Raw genomic sequence first — 11,025 nt, forward strand, 5'->3', positions numbered from 1 at the left:
TGTGTGTCTGTGTGTATGTGTGTAAACAATGAAACAGATTGCATTGTGTTTGGGCCATGCCAGGGTGAGAGTAAAGGAAGGACAGGGTATGGTGGGAGAACAGAAAGCAGTATGGGCAGGACATAAATGCCATAGATGACCCTGAGTGATTGAGCCCTGCTGGAATCAGCAAGTATTTTCGTGAGAACATTGGGGTCTGAGCCAATCATCCGTCATACTTATGGGGCAGAAATGCCTGAGGAGCCCTCTGTGTTCCTTGACCAAACTTTCCTTGCATTTAAAGACTCTCCTTTTATTTATGCTACTCTTTATAGAAATGTCGTGACTCAAAGACAGAAATTGTTACTCTTGAATCCATTCTAGATTAAATAAATAAATAAATAAGGACAAATTTCTCCATTATCATCTAGAAAGTTATTTTTTTCCTTCTTTTTATTTTTCCTCTTATTGTACTTGCTTCAATTGCTTCTTATTCCTTTTATTGTACTTGCTTCAATACTTTCAGGATCCTTTTATTTCCCTTAAAATAGAGAAGAAAGTTAGAGTGAATATGCCAAAGCAGGTCTCAAACTGAGTACATGAGGACTATTTCTCATTGCCTACATATATCCCTCCCTCATAAAAGATAACAATGGACTTTTCATGTATTACAAACGGTCTTGCCTTGCCAATTCACATGTAAATTTTGGTCCCACTCTAATTATTATACTTTCTAATTAGATCACGAGAACTATTTTTCTAAAAATTAGATGCATAAATAATGTTACTTTTGCTACCCCATCCATAACAATGCTCCTCACTAGATTTTTCATATGAACTGTGTAGCAAACTTGTCAGTAATTTGAATTTCATTGCAGCAAACTCTCTGGAGCCTTTCTAGGGAGATATAATGGGAAACATTATTTGAAACAAGGATGCCATTTTCTGGAGCTCAGAAATCTACTTCGAGATAATAGATGTTGCTGCAAAACAATTTGATGCTGCAAAACAGTTTGTTTTGATGCTGCAAAACAATATGTTTAAAGTCATAGCTAAATACACTTAACCCATCACACATCTCAGAATTAGATAGTGTCTATATGCCAGGTTTATACTATTGTTTAAAAATGCATTGTGTGACTTGCAGACCTACAGAGGTGGCCTGAAGAGAGCCTCTTCCCTCTTCCCTCTTCCCACTGTGTGAATTGTGCTGTTGATTAGCTGCTCCATGAGCCTAGAAAAGCTGCCAGTTAATGCCAGGGACCCCAAAGCTGAAGGAAGATTTGCAGCTGTGACTGGCCTAGATTCTGGCAGTGCCAGGCTTGTGATCTGTTGGAGCTGCTGCTGCATGTGCTGCCTCTTCTAGCATTTTTGAATTGGAAAGAAGATGGAACAGGGAAAGCTGGAGATCAGAAAAAGGAGGCTTGGCTCACATAATAGCTATTCCCTTAGTCTATGCAGGCTTGAGATCTTCCCTTTCTTTAAACGATTCATTTCTGTGACCACCACTCCCCCACTGCCAGCATTGACCCTAACGATTCTTTTTTGCCCTCATTTACATGGCCCTCCAACTTAAGAAATTATTATTATTATTATTATTATTATACTTTAAGTTCTAGGGTACATGTGCACAAAGTGCAGGTTTGTTACATATGTATATATGTGCCGTGTTGGTGTGCTGCACCCATTAGCTCGTCATTTACATTAGGTATATCTCCTAATGTTATCCCTCCCCACTCCGCCCTCCCGACAATAGGCCCTGGTGTGTGATGTTCCCCTTCCTGTGTCCAAGTGATCTCATTGTTCATTTCCCACCAATGAGTGAGAACATGCGGTTTGCTTTTCTGTTCTTGTGATAGTTTGCTGAGAATGATGGTTTCCAGCTGCATCCATGTCCCCACAAAGGACACGAACTCATCCTTTTTTATGGCTGCATAGTATTCCATGGTGTATATGTGCCACATTTTCTTAATCCAGTCTGTCACTGATGGACATTTGGGTTGATTCCACGTCTTTGCTATTGTGAATAGTGCCGCAATAAACATACATGTGCATGTGTCTTTATAGCAGCAAGACTTAAAATCCTTTGAGTATATACCCAGTAATGGGATGGCTGGGTCAAATGATGTTTCTAGTTCTAGATCCTTGAGGAATTGCCACACTATTTTCCACAATGGTTGAACTAGTTTACCGTCCCACCAACAGTATAAAAGTGTTCCTGTTTCTCCACATCTTCTCCAGCACCTGTTGTTTCCTGATTTTTTTATTTCCTCACTTCCATAAAACTTTCCTCTTTGTGCAATGCTACCTATTAGAACACTCTAATCCAAAGAAAAGTGATTGAAAAAATTTAGTCAAAATGGCATCTTGATTTTTATCAGTTGCCTTTATTCTGAAATTAGATTCTTCCCTTGATCTATGTTGGACTGAAACCTCCTGCCCACCAAATAAGGTCGTATTTAATCACCAAATTATGCCCTATGGTTGTGAAAATCACAACACTTGTTTTCATAGGCAGGCTCTCAAATGCCCAAATCTTAATTTGGCTAAATTTTATCTGTTTGATATTAAACTGAACTGAATGAGGAATGAGAGATCTGTTTCTTTACTTATTGTCACCATCTGTAAGCTATTTCATCTAGAACCAAAAGAAAGACAACACACACATACACACACACATACTACTCTGCTCATTATTTGAGGGGCAAGAAATTTATTAGTTTATTATTAACTTTATTGTTCCCAGCTGAAAACCTTAAATCATATTATACAAATACATTCAATCTCTCAAACTAAAATTAGTAGGAACAAAAAAAAAACTTTATAATTCATAGACCGAAAATCTTCTACATTCAAATAAAAATTTTTGTAAATGATTTTTGTAAAAATGTAAGCAATATTATTTTTGCTGCCCAGCTTTAATTCTTCTAGGGACATGAAAGGAAGAGGTCACACACAAAAAAGTCAATTTACTTTTGAAATGTTTTCAAATGATGAGAGGAAGGAGACTATATTATAAAAACAGGATATTGAGCTCAAATGAAGATGAGTATAGCTGTGGCACCCAAGGGGTGCTGGTTTTTTGAAGCAGCATGGGGGCAGGTTTTATTTGAAAATATGTAATTAAGTTTGCCAGAATACATCAGCCTGGGGACTATAATTAAGAGATAGCATAATAATAATATTGATTTTTAAAATTATAATAGTGTCTCTCTTGACAAGACCTGCAAGACAAATTACCAAAACTCCAGACGGTTCTTATTTTCCCTTTCTTCTGAGTAGATTTGATCATGAAGATCACTCACCCATTATCAACTCTCCATCTCTTAGAAGCTTTAGGAACATGCAGTGTGGCTTTCCTGGCCACCACCTCTTCAGCAGTGTTCTCTTTATGCTGTGACATAGCCAATTGTTCCCGTTGCTAATCCATCTTTCCAGGAATGGTTCTAGAGATGCTTCCTCTCCATTGGGCACTATCCTTTGGTGCGGATAAGATTCTTTCTTCAACCAGAGGTGAAATTCTCTGCACCAGAGGAAAACATGGAGCTGACTTAGGGGTCCCAGTCTCCAGCAAAAGCCCCAGCATTAAAGTCCTTTTTTTGAGTCATTATTTCCATTTTTGTTAATAGCAACCCATCTCCCTAAAAATATATATAGTCTTCTGCAAGGGCTATATGAAAGTAACATTGATTTGTTCGTTATTTCTTCATTATACAACGTTGATGTAGCACCTACTCTGTCCCTAACTCCTTCTCACATCATTGATCAAGACAGTAAGCTCCCCAAAAGCTTATTTGCTAATGAAGGGAAGCTGGTAGGAAAAAAAATAAATGTATTAAAGTGATCCAAATAGTGATATATCCAATGTAGGAAATTAAGTATGGAAGGAGAACTTTCAAGGGAGTAGACGTGCAGTGTCTTCAGAATAGGTGGACAGGGAAAGCATCTCTGAGGCCCACTGGTGCTGAGGCCCGGGGAAGGGCAGGCGGCAGCATGCTTGCTGCTTTCCTTTGAGAAGCAGAAGGTAGGTTAGTGTGGCTAGAAAACAGTGAGGCAGAGAAGGGTGCAAAAGGAGGTCAAAGCAGTCCAGACCAGGGCTTAGGAGGCCATAGCAGGAAATTTGATTCTTGGTTAGCAGTAGTGTGAAAGAAGAATAACCATATCCGCTAAATCAATATGATTATATGACTAAGTAATCTGAAAAGAGAATTTGCCAATAGGTTTACATGTCAATGCATGGATGGAGCTAATCCCACATCTAAGCAATTGTCCACCTTAGCAATTGCCACACCTTAGCATTTCTTATAAAATGTATATAGAAAGAGTTTCAGGCACAGGTCAGCTGATGTTCCTATTAAAAAAAAAAGAGCAAGAAAAAATAGAAATAAAATTATATCCTTTTTCAATACATAGGGCAAAAAGATAATATAATTTCATTTTTCAAGAGCAAGGTTACATGCATCAGTCTATGAACTGGTATAAAGAAGTATAGTTTCTACAAAATGTGTCACATACAGTAAAAATTTTCATTCATCTATGCAATGCATGTCAGTATCACTGAAAAACATGTGCCAATGTGCAATGCCATGATGTACCTTAACCAAGAAAGCCCTAGGTTAAGCTATCTTCACAGAGGAATAAGTCACAGTTTTGACTACTCTAACAAAAAGAATGTTTTTAAATAGAGCATGTCATTGGGCAAATTTTGTTCCATTAACTACTACTTCTGCCTATGAATGACTGCTTATACAAAAGCTGCTCTTCCAACAGTTTGTGGTGATTGGGGAAAGGGATCTAAATTTTGATTTTTTTTTTTTTTTTTTTTAAAGACAGAGTCTCTCTCTGTTGCCAGGCTGGAGTGCAGTGGTGTGATCCTGGCTCACTGCAACCTCTGACTCCCCGGTTCAAGTGATTCTTCTGCCTCAGCCTCCCAAGTAGTTAGGATTACAGGCATACACCACCACGTCCAGCTAATTTTTGCATTTTTAGTAGAGCCGGGGTTTCACCATGTTGGCCAGGATGGTCTTGATCTACTGACCTCATGATCCTCCCGCCTCGGCCTCCCAAAGTGCTGGGATTACAGGTGTGAGCCACAGTGCCTGGCCCGAATTTTTATTTTCTCCATCACTTCATTACTATTTGGAAAGCCAAGTAACAAATATTCTGAAGCACTCTAGGAGCTTGCTTGCAATGTTAAACCAATGAGTATTTAGGAAGAGAAATATAATCCACATGTTCCTGATTGACTTATAATTAAATCATTTGTAAGAGCCATTTGATGTCCAAAATGCCTTGTAAAATTTTTTATAAGCTTTGTTTCCTTCAAGCAAAAAGATCTATTATTGTCAAGAGTAAACAAAGCTTAAAGGCACATCTACTTTAACAATAACAACAGCATCAAAGCCTAAAAAACAAATAACCAACCAAACAAACAAAAATCAACAAAAACAAAAGCCATTTAATAGCGTGATGAAAATGCATTGTACCTCAAAAGGAGACAATATTCTGGCTCCAGAGCCATGCACATTGACAGTCCTCTAAGTTTTGACCCAGATATAAATTGCTAGCCAATCTCATCTCATTTACCCTTTTATGATTGGATGGGTAGGACATGGAACAGAAACTTAACTTTAAATGCAAACAGCTGCTACAACTGACCTAACCCCAAACAACTCCAGAACGCCTACTCTCAGACCTTGCCTTGATCTTGGACCATTAACAATAAGACTAAGAAATTTTTGACAGGGCGACAAATTGAAATTTTCCCACATATGTAATAAAAGCAGAGTTCTTTTTTTTAAACTATACTTTTTTTTTTTTTACTTTGTTCCATGTAGGAACAAAGTAGGAAGGAAGTATTTATTTCACTCCGTATGGAACTTCAGAGTAGATTGTCCTAAGCAACCCTAAAATTTAATAATCTTCTTGTGACCAGCTTGCCAATAGAAAAAGCATCTTATAGTTTGGCCTGTAAGTGAACTTGGGCAAAGAAACAAATACAGGGACAAAGATTCAGCAAGAAAGTTGAATCTTTTTAAAAAATAAAGAATATGATTGCCAAATATTTAAAGACTCCACGTTTAGAATCGAATCATTGAATACGTTTTTGGTAAAGGATATATGTAAAACTTAACATTAAATGTCCCATATTTTTAAAATAATGTATACAAAAACACATTTTTAAAACCAAATTGTTTACTATTCATGCTCAAAGTATTTGCAATTCACTAGAAACCTAAAAATACTATTTTCAAAAAGTATTACATAACAAATTCCTATTCATTGTAGAAAATTAGGAGATACAAATAAATTTAAAGAAATAAATTCAGATCACCTGTATTTCCACCATCCTGTAGTAACTATTATTAACATGTGTATATGTATGTGTGTGTTTATACATATGTGTGTATATATACACACATATGTATATATGTATATATGTGCATAAAGACTTTTTTCCACTCACACTTATAAATGTAGTTTTTCTTAACAAAAATAAGATGCCACTATAAACGTTTTTGTAATTTAATTTTTTTCCTTCAGTCCATAGCCTGTCAACAAATATTAAACTTTCCCTTCTTTATAAGATGGTGTCTGAGTACAGGGGTAGCTAATGTATTCAGATAGTTCTACAATCCATAGAGACCATCTCTTTGGTCTCTTGTACAAGTTTGAAGTCATGCATCCCCACTTGCCAAGTCTGCAGATGATAAACCCTTGATCTATTTTCTGGCATGGGCCACTCCCAGGGGTAGGTCTTGTGGCTTGATGATGCCCTACCCTTGACACACTGATGCTTACCTCTGAGTCCAGCTTTGGGCTGCCTGTTTGCCTGGTATCACCTCTACTCCTTTGAAGACACAAAGTCTTTAAAATTAAGACTTTAATTCTCAGTTGTGTCCACTGTTCTTCCCTGGGCCTGTGACAATCTCTGACTCTTTGTCAACCACATACAGCCTATGGAGCCCTGACCCCTCTATGCTTTAAGCTAGCCATGTTGCCATTTCTACTCTCCTCCTGGTGCAGGACACTCTGCAATTCTCCTGAAGGGGTAGCAAATGAGAATCAAAGCACATGCTTTTGGCTTCCCATTCAAAAATGTGCTCTTTCTGTGGTGTTCAACCCATAAGGGCGGAAAAAAGGACATTCACATTTGACTCCTTGCCACCCCTCCCGTTGTCTCTGGGTCCTCCTCTCTGGCTCCCGGAAAAGTCTTACATAATTTTCCAGATTTTTTTCTGCTTTATCATCTACTCTGTGGTCAGTCCTTTAAGCTCTGACTCATTGAAACGTGCAATTTTTCCCATTTCTCATTAAAACATGGCTTTTGAAAATCAAAAGTATTTGCTTTTAAGTTATTAACTCTCTATGGATTTAATAACCTCTGTTTTGAAACTTAAAGTCAAGCAATGATTCCCTTATTCTTGGCAGTCCCCCACCCACTTACACATGGCAATGAATTCATCTGATCCATTCGGTAGGGCAGCTGCCAAACAACTCTAAAAGAGAATTATCACAAAACACATTGGTTTGATATCTCAAACCAATCCCTTATATCATTGGAAGTGAAATTGTTGAGTCAAAGAAAATGTATATTTTAAATACTTTAAGTAGATGTTAATTATCCTCCAGTAGACTATTATGAGTGGCCTTTTAAACCTAAAAAAGTTAATATAAAAAATGAGTATTAGCATATTTTCATATTTGTCAAATAAAAATGATAAATAGTATCTTATTATTTTAATTGCTAAAAGCATGAACAAATTTGATAGACAACTTGGTAGTTATATTAACTTAATCATTTGATAAATATATATAGGTTCCATACGTGTGTTAGGTAATGGGAAAAAAATCTATAAGACATATTCCAAGACTCACATTCAAGAGACTCACAGGCTAATGGGAACACAGCTATAAATAAGTAATTTCCTCTGAACATCAAAATGAAGAGTGATAGGAATAAACTTTAACACATTCAATGTTTTAAAAAATTCCATGAGTCACTGGGCATGGTGGCTCATGCCTGTAATACCAGCACTTTGGGAGGCCGAAGCAGGCTGATCGCTTGAGCCCAAGAGTTCGAGACCACCCTGGGCAACATGGCAAAACCTCATATCTACTAAAAATACAAAAAATTAGTTGGGCTCGGTGGCACGTGCCTGTGGTCCCACATATTCAGGAAGCTGAGGCGGGAGGAGCACCTGAGCCTGGGAAATCAAGGCTGCAGTGAATCTAGAGCATGCCACTGTACTCTAGCCTGGGCGACAGAGTGAAACCCTGTCTAAAGAAAGAAAGAAAAAGGTATTCCATGAGTCCACCTTGATACTTATAAAGGATTTTTTCTTTTCCTTTGTTTTTAGGGAGGGAGAAAAGGAAAAGTTTTCTTTATTCTTGTAAAAAGTCAACTAATAAATGTAGAGGGAATTAAAGAAACAGGAAGCAATTCATTTAATAGCATCTAGCATCATAACAATAATTGATTCAGTTAGGAATCATCATTAGATGCTCTAATTATGGGATGAAAACATTGAGAGCAGTATATGGAAAAATTGAGTTGAGGGACACTCCATTATTAAATTACTAAATGTAACATCAACAGTAATGGGAAAAAACTGACATTATGTACCTTTGATGTGATGTGACAAAGAGTATAAAATATCATCTATGTATATTCTTGCCAAAAATGTTTAACCTAAATTAACTGTAAAGAAACATTCAAGTCAGACAAATTCAAATGGGGGCACATTCTGTAAACAACTGCCCAGAATTCTTTAAAAATGTCAACACCACAAAACCTACTCTGTGTCAGTCCATTTGAATTACTATAAAGGAATACCTGAGACTGAGTGGTCTATAAAGAAAAGAGATATATTTTGGCTCAAGGTTCTGCAGGCTGTACAAGCATGGCACCAACATCTGCTCAGCTTCTGGTGAGACCTCAGGAAGCTTACAATCATGGCAGAAGGCCAAGGGAAGCAGGCATATCACAAGGCAAAAAGGGAACGAGAAAGAGAAGGGGAAGCTCCTAGACTCTTTTAAACAACCAAATCTCGTGTGAACTAAATGAGAACTCACTCATTACTATGGGAAGGGCACCAAGCTATTCATGAGGGATCTACCTCCATGGCCCAAACACTTCCCACCAGCTCCCACCTCTAACATTTGGAATCACCTTTCAAGATGAGATTTGGAGGGGAGAAATATCCAAACCATGTCACACTCCCATTATGACCCCTCCCAAAAGCCTATGAAACTGTTCTAGATCAAATAAGACAAAAGATATATACCAACAAAATACAACAAGTGATGATTGATTGGATCCTGAATCCAAAAACAGCTTTAAAAGAAAGTATTGGGCAATGGAGGAATATTTAAATAGGAACAAGTATATTAGATAATAGTTTTGTTTCAATATTAAATATTCTGAATGTGGCTGTGAAGGAAAATGTCCTTGTTATTAAGAGATGCTCTCTGAAGTATCTAGGGGTGAAATAGAGTGATATTTACAAATAACTTTCAAATGGTGGAGAGAGAAAAAGAGGAGATGGAGGGAGAGAGAAAGCAAACATAGCAAACTATGTGAATCTAGGTGAAGAGTATATCCAATATACTATTTGGTCACGTCCCATACTTCTGAATTATTTTGAAATGAATCCTTGGGGAAAAAAATTAAATGACTGTAAAAAAATAATTCCCGTACACCATGAAAATGGCATGAGAAAGGCAGTAATTACAAACAGAGATGGCATAAATCTTTCTCCTCTTTTCTTCTCCGTATACCTCTACTTCTTGGTGACAGTACACTATCCTGTGCCCCAAACACCATCTGATGCCAATGACTGCCAAAGTGATATCTCTAGTTCTGTCTTGTCTTCTGAAGGTTTTACTGCCAAATCCCCATTGCCTGGCGCCTAGTAGGTCAAATGCTTGAGAATGAATGAATACATTCTGCTTGGAGGAGAGAAGGGCAATGTCATTGAGTAAGAGATTCTTTATCTAGATCTTTAAAAGTGAGTAGATGTTAGTAGTCAGGTGAACGGGAAGATGACCTGTACATCCTTAGTTGACTCTTTCTCCAATGCCTTGGTTTAGACAATAAATGATCAACACAAGCTGAGGCAGAGAGGTGGGGCAGGGGACTAAGTGGAGCGTGCCCATCCTGCATGATAGTAATGACAGATCCTCAGCTAGTTGTTTTCTGTGGTAGAGTAGACCAAGAATTTCCAACTGATTTTAAGAAGAAACTGAAAGTCTACAGATTTCTGGGAATTTTCTCAATAATTAAAAGTCTTCTTTTTAAATTTATTTTAAGTTCTGGGATATATGTGCAGGATGTGCAGGTTTGTTACGTAGGTAAACGCGTGCCATGGTGGTTTGTTGCACCTATCAATCCATCACATAGGTATTAAGCCCCTCAGACTCAAACAAAATAAGTATTCTGGATGAATGGCACAGTTTGCAGTCCCAGATCTGAAACACGATTAGTAGCAAAAGATATGTAAGACCAGCAGAAAGAATAAATCTTTGAGACTCTTGTGAAAGATATGCTATAAGAGATAGAATCAGGTTTTAGTGGAAGATTATGTTTGATGAGACAGACAGAAAAAAATGATCACCAGTACAATCAGAAGAAAGGAGACAAATCCTAAATAAGATGTTTTTTAAAAAACCTGTTAGTCATTGGGACACACACACAAAAAAAACATAACCTCAGAAGAGGGTCACACACACATACACAGCAAGATAGCATCACCTTTAAAAGTGAGCCCTGTTTAAGTGTTAGCTTCCCAGAGCCCCTCTGCTCTGAAGGGACCTGGGAGTGCAGTGGAGCCTGGCAGAAGGGGTGTTTGTAATAGGAATTGGAGAGTGGGGCCTGTCCAAGTGGAGCTGGAGCAAAAATTTCATGTTGAATCTCCCTGGGTTCACACAGATCGTTCCAGGAGTCCTGCTTCCACTGGAGAAGGCAAGAACTGAAAAGCAGTAGGCACGGGCACTGGAGCTTGACAGCACATTCCCAACTCTGTAATCTCCCCTCAATCACCCCCT

The sequence above is a fragment of the Chlorocebus sabaeus genome, chromosome 13 (assembly GCF_047675955.1).
Source record: "Chlorocebus sabaeus isolate Y175 chromosome 13, mChlSab1.0.hap1, whole genome shotgun sequence".
In the NCBI taxonomy this organism is placed as follows: Eukaryota; Metazoa; Chordata; class Mammalia; order Primates; family Cercopithecidae; genus Chlorocebus; species Chlorocebus sabaeus.